General features: G+C 39.6%; 2 pseudogenes across 1 annotated transcript; both read right to left on the bottom strand.

The window, feature by feature from the left end:
• Positions 1 to 8,096: 8,096 nt before the first annotated feature.
• LOC101170805 lies at positions 8,097 to 11,305 on the bottom strand (annotated as a pseudogene).
• Positions 11,306 to 11,795: 490 nt separating this feature from the next.
• On the bottom strand, positions 11,796 to 14,964 carry LOC101173514 (annotated as a pseudogene). Its single transcript, XR_910978.3, has one exon. The product of XR_910978.3 is annotated as a cytochrome P450 1B1 pseudogene (transcript).
• Between the last annotated feature and the right edge of the window lie 2,074 nt (positions 14,965 to 17,038).

The following is a 17,038-nucleotide window of genomic DNA, read 5'->3' as shown; positions in this document are numbered from 1 at the left end:
TCTTGCAACTGTGCAAAGTTTTATTGGTTCTCAGTTGAAACATCTTAAAGAGGAAGTTAGTTCAACTTCACTCCCAAAGCTTTATATTTATCTACCAGGAATTTAAGTATTGACATGAAAGTTTTTCGTATGAATTTTTACTGTGCTTAATTTTGCGGTGATGCTTGAGAAAAATGCTACTACAACACTAATTATGTCTAGACTATGACTTTTAAATGGCTGACTATTAAATAAGAAACTGGATGATGCCTTTTTTTGTTTTTGGTGAGAAGTTAACTCTGTCCATTTCTTAAAAAATCCTCCCAAATGGCAAGTTTTCTCAGATTGCAACATCACTTTTTACTTTACAGTCGTGATTCCATATGTATTGTCTGTTTTTACTCATCACTGACGATCAGACTCAACAGTTGTGCTTCAACCGAGTGTGAAAGTTTACTGCCAACAGTCCAAACCTGTGAAGTTCTGCATGTTAAAGCTGTTGCCTTGCAATGTGTCATGTAATATGTCAGCAACAGGAAACAGCAGAGGTGCTTGTGTATGTATGTGACAAGAATCCATTTTACCTAAGGGGCTTCTGGCTATTTAAAATTAGTAGTGACAAGTGTTTTCTCAGCTGGTCCACCTGGATGTGTAGCTGCATTCAAATGCACGAAAGGTAGAGACACGGTGGCCTAGTTCAAGAGCAAAGACAAATATCTTTTAAACCACTGTTAATTTGAGCCTCTTAAAAAGTAAACCACTTTTAGATCTTTTACTAGAAACGACCAAACTCTTACTGCCTACAGTCATTAAGTTATATGATGCTGAACTTATCATGGAGTAATTCCGGTTGGCGCTATAGTATAAAAGCAAAATCACGCACTTGCATCTTTTCTCTCTAAATACTTAATACAAACATACATATTTTGCAAATCTTCTAATAATTCTAAGGTCCCATAAGGAAAAAATTTCCAGGTAAAGTGAAATATCTTTCCTATTTAAGAATTTGTTATTTTTAAATGTAAAAGTCCAAATTCCTTCTGATTACTTGATTGCTTTTACAACCCGGTTTGTTTGCGTTTCCGGTAAATTTATGCTGTTTTCTTGTCCAAGAATTATGCCGCAGATCATGTCTGTTTTGATTTAAAAGTATTGTTGGGACAGCTCTATCTAATTTTTTTAACACTGGCAAGTTTGCAGGGCTCCACAGCCCTGTAATTTCCTGTGTCCAACTAAATATAAATAAATACAACCTCATAAGCGCACTATCTCGGACAGCACACATTACCTTGCTCTCTGGCAGGTCTGTATCTACATAAATTGTACCGGGCAAAGCACATATCTTTCAGAACCAAAAAAGGCCCAAAGCAGAGTGTAGCTGTTGGCTGCTGCTTCTGGCAGGGAGTTTGACGTGGAGAGAGGAGGCAGAGTTGGGAGAAAAAGAGCAGAATGTCTTATTTTTGCTGGCAGTTGGGAGAAGTGCTTCCTTGGAGGCGGTTTTCAGCAGAGGCCTCAAGCATCTCGGTTTCTGGCAGCCGAGCTTGCGGGGGGTGGGAGCGTGCGAGGAAGATGTGAAGAGGAGGGAACGCGAAGGCCTGTACTGGCGGGGGAGTCATCCAGAGTGCAGACTTGCTTAATGGGTTCTCCTCAGCTGAGTGATCCCAGTTTGGAGAATTGGAGCAGACACCTCGACTCTGCGATAAGACTTGACCTGTAGACAGTTTTGGGGAGGAAAGTCGCAAAGACATGCAGGCATGTCTGCCTCCTAAATAGTCCTTAAATACACAAACCTATGTGGGTTTGTGGAAAAATCACTCCCTCCCCTGTCATTCATACCAAAGCTTCCTCATCCTCCAACTCATCAAGTTGCATTTTAGGGGGAAAAAAACATCTTCACAGGTTTACTAATAAGTCCTTAGAAATGTTCATGAGCCTGGTGCTGGAAAGGACTTTAGATTTATGTTTAAACAAAGAGGAGAAAAAACAATCTAACCTTGAATCATTAAAGAAAGCCCCCTAGAAATAAGTCAAAACTTCTTAATATTTAAAGAAAATTCTTTTAAAAAGCAAAATCTGCCAATGGGGTGAGAAAAAGTTTCTTAACCAAGCATTACTAATTTAAGAAAAAATACTTTTCACTTAGATACGTTTTCTTAAACTAAGATTATTTTGCAATTGAAAATACGTAATTAATATGATGCAAGACAGAAAAAAAGGCAAATTTTCTTGAAACAAATCTTTTTACTTTTTAAAAATTCTGTTTTGCGGTGCTTCCCCTCCAAGAATATGCCTAAATCACCTTTTATAACACCTATTCTCAATGAGTTTCTTTTATATTTACAGAAAACTACTAGAAATCCTTCAAGTAGGTTTATTATTATTATTATTATTAGGTTCTATTTTAGGATTTTAATTTTATTTAAAAGTAAAAAAAGTTATTACTCCAGTTTGACAAAAAAAAAAAAAAAATTAACTGACCAAAATTTACAATAAATAATAATCGAAAGGTAAACTGAATTCTAAGAGACCAATTACCAACGTGGTTGGAGGTTTATCATCAGTTCAAAGTCACAGTGTCCATTTCTACTTAAACTGGTTCATTTCAAAATCGTCAGAGCTACTGCATTTTTCAACTCTTTTGATTTACCTACGGTTTTATTGTATTTCTAGCATGAATACTGTGCTTGCTTCAAAATCACTTACCTCATCGCTTTGTAAGGTTCACATGGGTATTGGAGTAATCAAGGTTGAGAAAGCTTAACCAAACAGTTCTCCAAGTATGGCATGAGCTGCGTGTTCAGCTGGATGGACCTGAACATCTCCCCTGCACTCTGACAGATTTGGCAGAGCATCCCTGTCTTACATAATGCTATAAAATCATCAACCAAAGGTAAAGTAGAGTTTGTTGTCAGAAGTTGCAATTTGTGGTTTTACCCTCCAGTAAACCCTACAGCTTTTGAGAAGCAGTCTGCTCCAAAGATCTAGAGGTGATCCTTCTGAAAACACAGCAGACACAGTGTACTCCTGTTGACTTTCAACCTATCTGGAACAGAGCACTTTGTTTTTGTAGAGATGTAGAGACTTTCAAATCCCCTCAGTCCTGCATTACCTCCCAAAAGTTCCATAGTTTTGCTTTATAATAATTTAAAGTATGACATTAAAGTCCCACTTTGATCGTCTTTTGATCTATTTTAAAAACGTGCAGTGATCTTTTAATCACGAAATGCTGTTTCCTGCCAAAAAAATAAAAAATAAATCTGGTGTCTCAATGTTGCTCATTAGAAAATGGCCTCTGAATTGTGGCCCGCCCGACATTTTTTCTGTTACAAACACGCTCTGTTTCAAACAGCAATTTTGTCTGCTCCTGATCACAATGATTTGAATAAAGAAATACTCAGAAAAGCAATTTTGATCTTAATTTTCTTTATGTCCTCCACTCTCAGAAAAATGCCAAAAACACAATTTTTATTGGAGCGGGTCTTTAAAATCTAGACTCGACAAGTGTTAGATGCTGAGATGAATGTCTTTGATGTCAGGGTGGAAAGATCCTCATTTCTGTTACACTCACTGGACATTTTTTCCAGATAAAGTAGAGAGAGACACATACGATCATACAGTGTAATGATCTAAATGCTTGTTCTGGATTCATGTTTCCTTTTCTAGTTTTTAGATGTGCAATGGGTGACTATCATAGTTTCTACTTGCCATAGAAGGCCATGCAATGCTCTGCAATGCAATGCTTTTTTTACTAAGCCTTGGACCCGGGAACCTGGCTGTGTGTTCTCTCTCTGGGGTAGCACGTTTGTCTCTATCAATGAGCCTTCCTGGAAGCCTCCTTTCCAGCCTATATTGGAGAAGTTCTATGGATGCCTCTCTTCCTCCTGACTTTTTTTTCATGAGGTCTTCGGGACACTTTTCTTGCCTGTGCCTTCCACCAAGGGTTTCTAGAAAGCTTCTTGCCTAACTTGTCTGACCTTTTTATGGAGTTATCTACTGTCTGGGACACTTCCTGTTGTATTACCTGTTTAGGGAGTTCTTCTGGATGTTATCACCCTTTTTTTTTGAGTAGGTCTCCAGGACTGTCCCGTTCTTGGCTCCTCCCGGAGGATGCCAGCCACTCTTCTCACTTGACCAGATTCCGCTCCATCATGGCCAACTGGACATTTCATTGTTTCATTCTGTTAAGTTGTCATATGACAGATCCTCTGTTGTCACGTTATGTCTCTACTATTTGTGTTTGTTTTCTTTTGCTTTTTACATTTAAAAAGAGTTACCTTCTATGGTCTTGAGTCCTCTACCAACTACTTTTCCTGGCAGGGTAATGTGACCGCGCAAGGAAAATGTCTCACTTTGAATTTAAATTTTTCTCGCTTTTGGTTGAGAAATGTTGATCTCTTCTGCTACAAATGCTGACAAGAATACAAACTGTGTTTTGCTGACTTTGCATGATCCATCTCATTTATAGTGCCCGTGTGCTGCTGGTGGCCTGTGTGCTGTCACGGAGCAGATGAGTAATAAATAAGGCATGAGGTACACAGTGTGCCCAAATGTACCAGTTCATCCGTGTGAAGTTGGAGTTTTCACTCCCACACTGCAACACACTGCCTTATTGATGCTGGCGTTCAAAGAAGAGTCCTGTAAAAAGGATTTGAAGCACAGTTTAAAACTGAATGTCAAAACATGCAACTAAAACTTGATTCCATTCCATTCCATTTTTTTTTTAAATCTCCCACACATGCATTATCCCAAATCGATTATTAGCAATGGGGTTAGAAGGACTTAATGCAGAATGGGAATTTTATTTACCTTTAGTGTGGCTTTTAAGCTCTGAGAAATCTTTTCTTTCTTATACATTTGCAGTTAACATCCAAACATAAACACTTTCTATTGCGCCCAATTCATCCAGTGTTGCTATTTGTGTGATTGTGAGAAAACCCTTCCCGTTCCCCATCACAGATTTGTGAGGAATCAGTTTTCTGAGTTGTACAATCAGACAACATCAGATTTCAGCACTCAAACACCATCAGGCGATGGTTTGTGGCCCACACCAGGATGTTGATGAATTTCCTCTTGCCCCACTTCCCATTCTTTCACCTCACTGAGGAATTTTTTCTCAGCTTGGAAAGCCACGGCTGAACAGCCACATATGACTCTTCTGGCTGCCACAGAAACAGCGTATGATGATATCACAGGGGATGCTAACAGAAGCTACACAAGAAGCGTTAAAAGATTCTTTCCTCGCTGAGTGTAGATGACAACGTGTGGATCAATAAACTATTGAGGAGGTGTTGAAAAACTTCACTACAATTTCCACAGAACTGTATGTAGAGTTTTCCCTAAGGAAAACTATCCAGCTTCTGTTTTTCTTTGTCATCTTTTAATGATTAAATGATTATTAATACATTTCCAGAAATTGATTTGAGAAATCAACTTTGCAAATGCCATGGAATCAAAAGACTAATGGACTAAAGGACGGACAGACAGATAAATAAATAGAAAATAGACAGACATCAGACAGATAGATAGATAAATAGATAGATAGATAGAAGTAATCTATCTATCTATCTATAGATAGATAGACAGATAACATTTTTTTTATTATTTACCATGTTCTGCAATATCTGATAAATGTGTTCATCAAAACAAAGAAAAAAAGAAGAACAATCAAAATGGGACCAAAAAGGTATTTGTGCAAGTCAGCTCCAATATGTATTGTTTATTTTTATGATTTTGAGTTCATTCAAATTTTACTCATTTTAAAAAAGCAACATACTTCTTTCCCCTAGGAATTTTGTTTCAGGGGAACATAAATAGTGATCCACATTTTGTTATATGAAGTGATTTGCACCACGTTTCTTGTCTTGCATTTTAAAGTTATGTCAAAACCAAACAACAACAGCGATTGATCAAAGTGTCAGGGACACTCACTAAACTGCAGAGTTTCAGTAACAACAATAGAGACAAGCAGATTTCACAAACACGCCAGCCTATGTTCTCTCTCCGTGCGTTCTATTATGTGAAGCAGTTTTAAACACAATGTTTATTATTTCATTTAGTAAAAAAAATAAATTCTCCAAAAAATTTCGGAACTTCGGTCAAGCAGCATTTATTTGAAACTCTTCTACTTCTTGTCTTACTTCTCTCCCCCATATTAAAAGTAAAACACTTCAAAAATTCTCAAGTTGCTTGAAAAACATACACAGCAATAACTGGATATATTTCTTAGACTTTCAAAACAAATCAGTCATGTCGGCTTTTCAGACGTGTCTGTGGAGCACGATTCAGATCTGGATTGTGTTAAGGTGGTCCTGGTGATTTGTAGCTGTCAGAGAAAATGCTAATCTCCCAAGCCAAGGAAAAAGATTGATGATTGAAGATGGAGGTGTTGGACCTGCAGGAAGGAATCAGATTGACATTCTGGAGTCCCACCGTGACTCTTTGAAATCGATAAATCACATCAGAGCTCATTTGCAGACAATTTGAAGTAATATTGGTCGTCTTTTTTGGGTTATTTTCTGAAACTTTGTCAACTAAGCTTAGAAAAATAAGGTCCCTCCTTTTCCGCTCTTTACGAAACTGTCCTTTTATGACATAGAACATGACTTTTTTAGACTGTGATGTTGACTCTTGGGGATGATGTTAATGATTGAGGTTGCGTGACAGAATAGCAGGAGGTTACAATCCCTTTGACGGTTTCAGTCACGTCTAAAAAAATGTCTGAAACCATCAGAGATTTTAAATGGACATTACAGATTGTAATTTCAGATGATTACATGTTCTGCTCAGTGTTTCTGACATCATTTCACAGGAGGGTTGGGGTAGGGGGGGCTGCAGGGAATGGCAATGATGTCAGCTAACCAATACAACAGCAAATAAAAACCTGAGTATATCACACAGAATTACATGGGATTTAAAGACTCATTTGGTTTGTTAGGAATAGGGGAACTTTTGACATTTTCTCTGTAAGATGAGACAGCTTTTTCAGTTTTATTATGAACTTTTTGGAATTGTTTTTGCTCAAAAACGGAAAGAAGAGCTCACAAGTATTATTTTCATTGTTTGAAGACAGACCATCTATGTGGACAGTGGCTGCAAATCCATGAGGAGGAGTTCTAATTTTGGGCTGTCTGGGTCACTTTTAATGGCATCTCAGATTTTTAAAAGTGTTTTGAAGTTGGAAGGGCGGGGTTTTAAAAAGATCAGCTGGATAAGAACACAAAAAGATCCTTCAAACAGCGTAAAGAGCTAATGCTCCACCATGATTGAAAAGATGATGACTTCCAAATACTACGTGTCAAACTTGGAAGGGGCGAGGCTTGGATGCTGAAGATGTGAGTGGTTGTAGTAGAGGGAGGCATGTGGGAGGTCACTTTGCTGGCAAAATGTATTCACAGACTGAAAAATAGCCTTCCAGCTAAAAAAAACCCAAGTGTCCGACAGTGGATTTATTTGTTTGTCTTTCAGGAGTCAAACTCGGCAGGTCGAGGGGGCGTGTGCAGCTCAGAGTGGGTGAGTTGGGGTGAAAGGGAGTGTTTCAGCTGGACATGTTTCATGGATGTTTGGAAAGCTGTGATGGAAACAGTGAAGGTCAAGCAGCCCGGTTCTTCCTCTTGGGTCCTTGTGGTGTCAGAGTCTGTAAAAGTACAAAATATCCTCGGCCTGCCTTCTATTACGATGGATGAAAACAAGTCGAGCTGCAGCGCTGCTTCTGTGAGCATGCAGGTTGACTCGAACACTCACTCAGCCCCCCCCCCCATGGGACTGACTAAAAACGAAGGAAGGAAACTCTACGTTGCTAGCCCACACTTAAACTAATATTGATGTACCATACTTACAGGAAAAGTAAATGTTGACCATGGTGTGGTTCTGGCTGTTCCATAGCAAGGAAACAAGGCAACAAAGTATTAATATAGGTACTGTATAAGGTGGAAAATGACGAATATTTTTAGTTGATCTGAAAACAAAGAAAAACTGTAGAAAATCTTAGAAAAAATCAGTCTTGTAAAGTCAAAAATGCATTTGTTTTTTCTTATTTCCCTTGCACAAAAAAAACAAAACAACTGTTCCAATAATTCTGTTCATGCTGATACGTTGTTGACAAAGGTTGATCACTTGTGAACCTTTTTACACATCTTACTTTTATTCTGTCACAGGAAGACTCAAATTTATCTGGAGTGAAAACGTACTGTTTTATTCCAATTGTTAGTTCACACTTATTTAATTTTCCTTTTCAGGATGATCACAATTGGAACTCAGGGGATCATCACTGTGTTTTTAATGTACAAACGATTAGATTACTTTTTTACATCATTAAAAAGGTTGTATTTTCAAACAATAAGGTTCCTTTACACTTGCAGGACAAAAGATGAACACTTACGATCATTACAGAACCTGGATTATTATTTTAAACCTGCACATTTTGTGCCTCCACAAAATGCATTGAAAAAAAAAAACATTTTGAGATTACACAATCTATGATCATACTTTTCCTAAATTCCAGACACATCAAAATCTTTTTGGTTTAATCTTTGAATACATAGTCCTTTGTAATTGCATACTTGCTGAGTAGAATTATGGATTGTCCTTATATTGAACCTTTATTGAACATTTTTAGACTTGCCTCAAACATACTGAATTCCAGCATTAACATTTCTTTTACATATTTTGGATTAATGATAATAATTTATTGACCAAAAGCAGACAACATAAAGAAGCTCAGGTCAGGGATCAGGTATGTGTCACTAATACCAGCTTAGCCCCTAAATTTAATATATAATATAACTTCAACAATAAGATTTTTGGCAAAATATGTGACATTTGTTTATATGAGAGGAAGAACTATTCAAAATATTAAAAAACAACATATCCAAAATTTTAAAAAGCTAATTTTTAGACAAATACTAAAGATTTAGAAAAACACAAATGTAATTTTGTATATTTTGATGAGACAACCTTTCAAAGAATATCACATTAAAAGCTTTTTTTTTATTTTACTAAACAAATCATTTTTCTTTGCAGTTTAAAAAAATTCAAAAACAGCAAATAAAAAAAAAAATATTACAAAGAGTTCATGTTACTGGTATCCTGTTGTGAAGTTTTAATAAAAAGCATTAATATTTGCATAAAATGTTTTAAAGTACAAAACTGTATTTATAGGTTAAATATTCATAGATCTGCCTTGTGCAATGTGAAAGAAAATTAATTTGTAACAAAAAATTGATCTGAAACAAACACTTGAGTTTTCCACCAATAATTTCTGAATGTAATAATCAGCTGAACATTATCTAAACCAAAGGGAGACTATAAAGCTTACAAGTTTTATAAGTTCAGTCAAATTTAAATCATAGGTTCAAATTTTTAGAGAACATACCTAGTTCTTTAGAGAAAAAAAAGTTTTTTACGGCTGTTAAAGTAAGTCTCCTCTGAGTTTTGCTGTGACTCTGTAATCCAAAGGCTTAAGTGTCAAACCATAACTGTAGTTCAAAGAGAAGTCCTTGTCTGGGCATTTTTCAAAGCTGCACTGGTGCAACAGGATTGCAAAGAACAAATATATCTCAACTTTGGCAACCTGCTCACCGATACACCTCCTTTTCCCCACTGAGAAGATCAGGACGTTGTTGGTGAGGTCTCTGTCCAGGGAGCCACTTGCATCAATGAACCGCGAGGGGTCAAATACTTCAGGGTCCTTCCACATCAAAGGGTCATGATTGACAGACCACTGGTTGATGAATACCACAGTGTCCTTGGGGATGCTGAGGCCGTTAACAGAGACATCTGAGGTGGTAGAGTGGGGGATGGTGACGGGGACGAAGCTGGTGAAGCGCATGGTCTCGTAGATGAAAGCGTCCAGGTATGGCATGTGCGGTCTGTCCTCCACAGACGGCAGTCGGTCACGCCCCACCACCCTGTCAATGAGCTTGTGGAGTTTCCTTTGAATGTCGGGGTGTTTTGCCAGCAGGAGGACAATCCAGTGCAGCGCGGTGGAGACAGTATCCATACCTGCACCAATTAGGTCTGCCACTGTTGCCGGAGCGTGTTCCTCTGTGAGCTCAACGTCAGCTTCATTGATCCCACGGATAACAGCGTCGCTCATGTCTCTGGTCACCTCCGGATCAAACGTCTCTCTGTGCCCGTCCACTTTGCTCTTCACAAACACAAAAAACTCTTGATTCAGCTTCATAAAATTCTTGAAGACCGTTCGGACGGGATTGGGAAAAGACTGGAGCCACGGCATCACATCGACCAAACTGCCAGCTCCGACAGTTTGTCCGAACTGATCTATCTGGTGAAGCAAGGCTCTGAACTCAGCATCCTCGTGTCCGTAGCGCCTTCCAAAGCACAGAGCACAAATCACATTTGCAGCAGCTACAGTCACTTCATGAGCTGGGTTGAAATACTGGCCCTGAGAGCTGAGTTTAAGGAAAATCTCCACAAGCTTTGTGGCCTCAGCTGTGATCTGCTGCTCGAAAGCTTTTTTGGTTTGGCTGTTGGCAGATGAGAACGCTCTGATAGTTGTTTGAGCAAGCTTTCTGTGAATCCGCCACTGTTTGCTGTAGTTTGTGAAGGTCAAGCTCTTTCCATCGGAAACAAACTGAAAAGACACAAAGTTCGGTCTGCCTGCAAACTCGGTGCTGTGCTGAACCAGGGCCTCGCGGATCACCCGGTCTCCGTTCAGGACCACGACGTCACTGCAGCCCAGACGTATCTGATACACATCTCCATACTTTTTGGCGAGCTTGCTGAAGATGATGTGAGGCATCTGGCCCAGCTGTAAAGCGTTGCCCACCACCGGCCAAGCAAAAGGTCCCGGCAGTCTTCTTCTGAGATTCCTGAACCACAGACAGACTTGCAGACAGAAAAGGAAAACAAGTGAGGCCACCAGAGCAGTATGGAGTTGTCCACTCCACTCCCTGATGCTGCTGCTTCTCACACCAAACTCTGCTTCCATTTGAGCCATGTTCCTACTCTGCCGAAACTCCGTCATGCAGAAAAACAACTTTCATCCCAAATTCTAGATTTTTTTTAGATAACTTTGCTTTTTGCAACAATCTAAAAAAGCTGAAGAAACTCTGCAAGACCTCCAAAGTTCTATCTTCCTTCACAGTCAGAAGCTGTCAAAGGGGGTTCTCCATGAAGCAGCTCATCTTCGGGTGACCCCTTAAGAGGAATGGCAATTTTAGACTTAACACTTGGTTTATATGTATCTCTGTGGTGGGAGGGACCACTGACTCAGGTTTTAAATGACTTCTCCCCTCCTATTTTGACCTTTTTCTGCAGACCTTCATCCTCTTCCCACTCAAAGCTTCTCTACTCTTCATTTTGCTTGTAGAAAATGACAAAAAGGGATTTTTTGCTTTATATTGAATATAAAAAAATGGAATCACACATTGATGAGTGATAAAAGATTGATAAAAGATTTATAAACAGATCTTTTATGGAGTTTTTTTCATAGTTTACTTTGCAAACATGTTGCGGACAAAGAATGAGTAACATTAGCATTTGTTTTTTGAAGAGATAAAAACGTCATTTTTGGTTTTCTAAGACATCTTCAAACAATGTTTATGTCGAATTTCCCCTATATCTGCTCATCTGGACAGCTGAACTAATTTTCTTGGAATCCTTGGAGTTCCTGGATCATCTTGGAATCTAATGACTTAGAGCCACTTTTGGAATCTGTTAAAATCTTTATCCATTTGCATCATTTATTTTAGAATGGCGAGAATCTTTTTTGTGTGAATGTTTGACAGGAAGAAAAGAAAATTCTGTACACATGTTTTTTTTATACAGGGGCTTTACCAACAAATCAAATTGCACTCTGAAACTTATCAAATATCACTTTATTTGTTTCAAATACAGCTTATTTTTCCTTCGTGTAAAGTCTCAGTGAATTTCCAAGCAGTCCCCACAACTTCATGCTTTTACATTCAGAGCAAGCAGAGTTAATTCCTTTCTTTTGTGCCTCAACAAACAAACAAAAAAAACATATCTCTTGGGCATTATAACATCAAATCTTGAACACAGAGGCGAGTGTAGTGACTTCCATAGATGTTGAAAAAGTTCCTGTAAACAAACCTTGTTTTGAGGAGAGCTCATGAGTGAGAGGAACTAGCTGCACATGTGCTTTGTTGAATTGCTCAGATGGGTTTGGCACAGGGCAGCTGCTTGTACAGTAAACTTGGACTCAAAGTTTTTAGAATTCGTCGTCCACAGTCCTTCATGTTCCTTCTCAAACACCTAATTTTGATCTCTTCTCGTCATCCTGCTGTGTTTCATCTGCTCTCATGCTTTAAGTACAGTAGCTAGTGATTGAACTTAAATTACTTTTTAAATGAACTATGAATAAAATTACACAAGACAAATGAGAACAATGAACCATCAAGTGACTTTATAACTTTCACATGATCATACATATATGGTTATAGTAGTTTAAATGTATTTATTTATACACATATACCAACACACTCATTGAAAACAAGTACACAATGAACAAAATCTAATCAATTCTGAGATTGCAAGCTTGTGTTTTTTGCAGCAGACATCATTGAAGTAATACTTTTCTATCTGTGCTGCAAATAAAAACAGACTATGGTAATATATGTATTAAATATTTCTGTTAAATATGTTTTTTTACAGTTAGGTCCAGGTATATTGATTCTGACTGTTAAATATCACTTGATTTAAAGTATGTGCTAGAGTCACAGTAGGGAGGCATGCTGTTCACTCTATAGGAACCTGATCTAGCAACTCTCCCCTAAGCTTGGTGCTAATGCTGCATCTGAGTGGCTTTAGTACAAGACTGTAGGAGCAGTCTAGAGTGACAGGCTCTGAGGGGTCACTCTCGAAGCTGCACTGGTGCAGCAGAACTGCGGTGAATATAAACACCTGCACCTTGGCAATCTGGTCGCCGATGCAGCGCCTTTTACCTGTGGAGAAAATCATCACGCTGTTGATTTTGTCCTTGTCGAGACCCCCGTTTTCATCCAGGAAGCGCGTGGGATCGAACACGTGCGGCTCCTTCCATTTCAGGGGGTCATGGTTGACGGACCACTGATTGATGAAGACGACGGTATCCTTGGGGATGTGGAGACTTCCGATGGTGACGTCTGAGGTGGTGGAGTGGGGGATGGTGACGGGGACGAAGCTGGTGAAGCGCATGGTCTCATAAATGAAGGCGTCCAGGAGTGCCAGGTTGTTTCTGTCCTCGGTGGAGGGCAACCTTTCTCTGCCCACCACTCTGTCTATGAGCTGCTGCAGCTTGGCCTGCACATCTGGGTATTTGACCAGGAGAAGAATAATCCACTGCATGAAAGACGACATGGTGTCTTGACCAGCTCCAATCAGATCAGTGACGGTCGCTTCAACAAAATCCTTGCTCAGCTTGCTGTCTTCTCCATGCTCAATCACATTGATGATGGCATCACTTATGTCTCGGGTCACTTTAGGGTTAAAGGTCGCTCTGTGCTGCAGTACCTTATCTTTAATGAAAATGAAAAACTCCTCATTGAGGTTTTTGAAGTTTTCATAGAGACTGCGAACGGGGTTAGGGAAAGACTTAAGCCAGGGCATGACATCCACCAAACTGCCTGCCCCTACTGTCTCGCCAAACCTGTCCAGTCTCTGCAGAAGGGTTGTGAACTCCAAGTCATCATGTCCATATCTCATCCCAAAGCAGAGTGCACACATGATGTTGGCAGCAGCCACTGTAAACTCATGAGCTGGGTGAAAATACTGTCCGGTTGAGCTCCGCTGCAAAAATACCTTCACCAGCTCGGTGGCCTCATCTACAATGTGCTGCTCAAATGTCTTTTTGGTCTGGCTGTTTGCAGAGGAAAAGGCTCTGAGGGTTGACTGAGCAAGTTTCCTGTGTGCTTTCCACTGTTCGCTGTAATTGGTGAATGTCAGACTCCTGCCTCCAGAGATCATCTGGAACGACACAAAGTTCGGTCTGCCTGCAAACTCTATGCTGTGCTGTATGAGCGCCTCGCGGATCGACCGGTCTCCGTTCACAACCACCACGTCGCTCCAACCCAGTCTTATCTGGTACACGTTGCCATATTTCTTGGCAAGCTTGCTGAAGGTGATGTGAGGCATCTGGCCCAGCTGCATGGCGTTGCCCACCAAGGGCCAGGCGAAAGGTCCAGGCAGTCTCCTCTTGAGTCTGAAGTTCCTGACCCACAGACAGGCTTCCAGACAAAACAAGAAAACTAAGGAGGCCACTAAAGCTGGATGAACCTGTCCACTCCACTCCCTGATGCTGCTGCTGCCCTTCACACCAAACTCAGTGTCAAGTGCCATTGTGATGGATAGTCTGCTCCTCTTTCCCTTCAAAAACAACTCGAAAAAACTACCTAAATATTAATACTTTTAATTTATCTGAAGGAAAAAATAAAGCATTAATATCAATAAAGAAAATATACTTTTGATATCTCATGGAGTATTGATAAAATCATTGTGATGACGTTTCCTGTCATCAGTTTGTCCCTTCATGAAGATGTAAAGCTTAAGTGCCAGCTTTTGCTCCATTCCAGCGTCTTATATGTTTTGCAGTTAGTGGGCAGGGCTCAGGAGAACTTTCATACTCCTCCCATTGTGGTAGCTGCAGACCTCACTGGAACATCTCTCCGTGCGGGTGCGCGCTTTCTGGGGGGACACCGGGAGCGTGCAGCGCGCCCGACCGCCGTTCACACGGAGAAGACTCAGCAACTGGTGACCGATGGAGTTGTGTCGAGCTCATTTTTCACGTTTTGACACATATTTTTTGCAGCGATGGTTTTTGCTTTTTGGCGCAAAGGACTGCTTTGTCGCACTATAGGGGGAAAGAAAACCGGTTTTAAGATCGCTTTTCTCCAGATTTCTTTAACAAAACAATCTGCAAATTTCACTTCAACATTTAACTTGTCCTTAATAATAAATAAAAGCGCATGCTTTTTATATATTTATGTTTTTGTTGTGTATATTTTTAAAATTCAATGGATTTTAATTTTTTCTGTATGTACAGAAGTTATTTTCCATGGATAAATCTCTTTTTGATTTATATGTTTTTACTTTTTATTATGTATACTGTATTTGTATCTTTTTTCTATGGACCACATCTGAGTCTGAAATAAAAGTGTGTTAAATCTATTAAAAAACACTTGAAATTTCCTTTGTGTTCACTTTATTAAAACATTTTTTTTTACATTTTTTTCCTCAAAACTTGAAAGTCTACTGTGTTTTGATTTTAATTTTTTGCCAAAAAGTAGTTTATACTACTCTTCACATGAACAATATCATTTTCTACCTAAATTAAATTTTTTCCTATACTTTAAACTCTCCAAATGAATAAATAAATACCCTCCCCCCCAAAAAAGTGACCTCCCTTTTTTGTTCTTACTTGTGACTTTCATTATTTATTTATCTTTGCCTCCAAAATGTTTTAAATGTGTCAAAATCCGGTTTTAAACAACATAAAATTCATAGCAGGCAAAAAATAGAGAATTCTTTAAAATTGCTGTCATAAAATCATCTTAAAATGAGCTTTAATGTGAGTTTTGGGATCCCTTTATCAATTTCCTAGTATTTCACGCATGCTCACGAGGCTTGAGCAACTGCATAACTGTCATTCATTTGTGTTCAGTTCAATAAAAAATTGATCCCAACTTTGCTGTTTAGTTTGCTGCATCCCAATTTTTTCATACAGGGTTAAGTATTTTTCATCTTGAAGTGGATGACATAATGTTCCTGTTTCTGGTTTTCCCTCTTCTATGAAGTTTGTTTTTGCAAAGGTTTAATGAGCCTAATTTAAGGCACTGAGACATTTCCTAAGTTAGTCAGAGGGGACAGAAACTCAACAGCCACACAAGCACACTCATCATGATATTATTATAACCAAAGAGGGACCAGTAGCTGGAATCTATTTGAAAATCCCCTTCTTGAATATTTATATGGTTTTGCAGTACAATAAATGAAGATCTGGTGGAAGAGCAAACTACAAACAAAAAACGGTCACGCTTCAGAGGTTGTTGGACAGATTGGCAAGAAAAATCGAGTATCCTTGGCTTTTATTTGTGCTTTCATTTTGTTTTGTATTTCCAAATGATATTGTGCAATCATCCATGTCAGGTCAGAGCACATGTGAAAACAGGCATACGTGTAAGGAGAATAATGATTCGGGCTGTTTTGTCTCACTCTTTCACAATGATGGCTCTCAGACAGCCCCTTACAGATGTGGAGAATTCTCCGAGCCCTGGCCGAGAGCTGTTCGTCTTGAGCAATGCAGAGTGGCTGAGCACCAAAGCGCCCTGATTGATTCCTCGGTTAACCATGTGCACAGCGGTGTCTTCAAGAATGGCACTGGGGGACCACTGTTTCCTCTCTGTTCCCATACAGGGAATACCCCCCAACTCCACCAACGCACCGCTGCCGTCCCCTTCTCACATGATTCCACATTATACACATGTGGCTACTCACTTCCCCGTCATGCTAATTGGAGCCAGCTTTGTGGCTGTGGCTGGGGGGTGCATGGCTGGTTGGAGGGATGTAGGAGTTTGCGTGCATGTGTATGGGTTTGGAAAGAGGTTGGATGGGGGTGTCATGTGTGCATTTTGCATATGGCTGTGGTGTTTGTCTTTGATTACCCCCCGTAACCTGGCTGTGAAAGGTTAGCCCTGACCTTGTATTGACTCTGCCTATACAGGGGAGTAATTTGCGGTGATAGGCGGAGCCAGGGATGGCGTCTGCTTGTCATTTGCTGAAGAGGGGGGCATGCTTACTGTGTCGAGACGGGACCAATGGCAGAGTGGCCAGCCCCGTCTCTGGAGCTAATCATTGTTTACTAGTCTCATTTCCACTTTTCAGTGAGCTACTGTCACGCACAGCACCTACTGGGAGGCAGGAAAGGGGAGCTGGAGTTTTAGAAGGTAGCAAAACGGGGTGGGAGGGGAAAAAAAAAAAAAAAAACCTTGGAGCTGCTGGGATTTGAAACAAAAAAAGGAGGTTATTCCAAACTAAACTGTATAAAGTTGTTTTTAAAACGAACTTAGTAAGCAAACCAACAAAAATATTCTCTGAGCTGGTTCTA

Source organism: Oryzias latipes, chromosome 22 (assembly GCF_002234675.1).
Source record: "Oryzias latipes chromosome 22, ASM223467v1".
NCBI lineage: Eukaryota > Metazoa > Chordata > Actinopteri > Beloniformes > Adrianichthyidae > Oryzias > Oryzias latipes.
The sequence above is the reverse complement of the archived record's forward strand: the minus strand, read 5'-3'. Positions and strand labels throughout refer to the sequence as shown.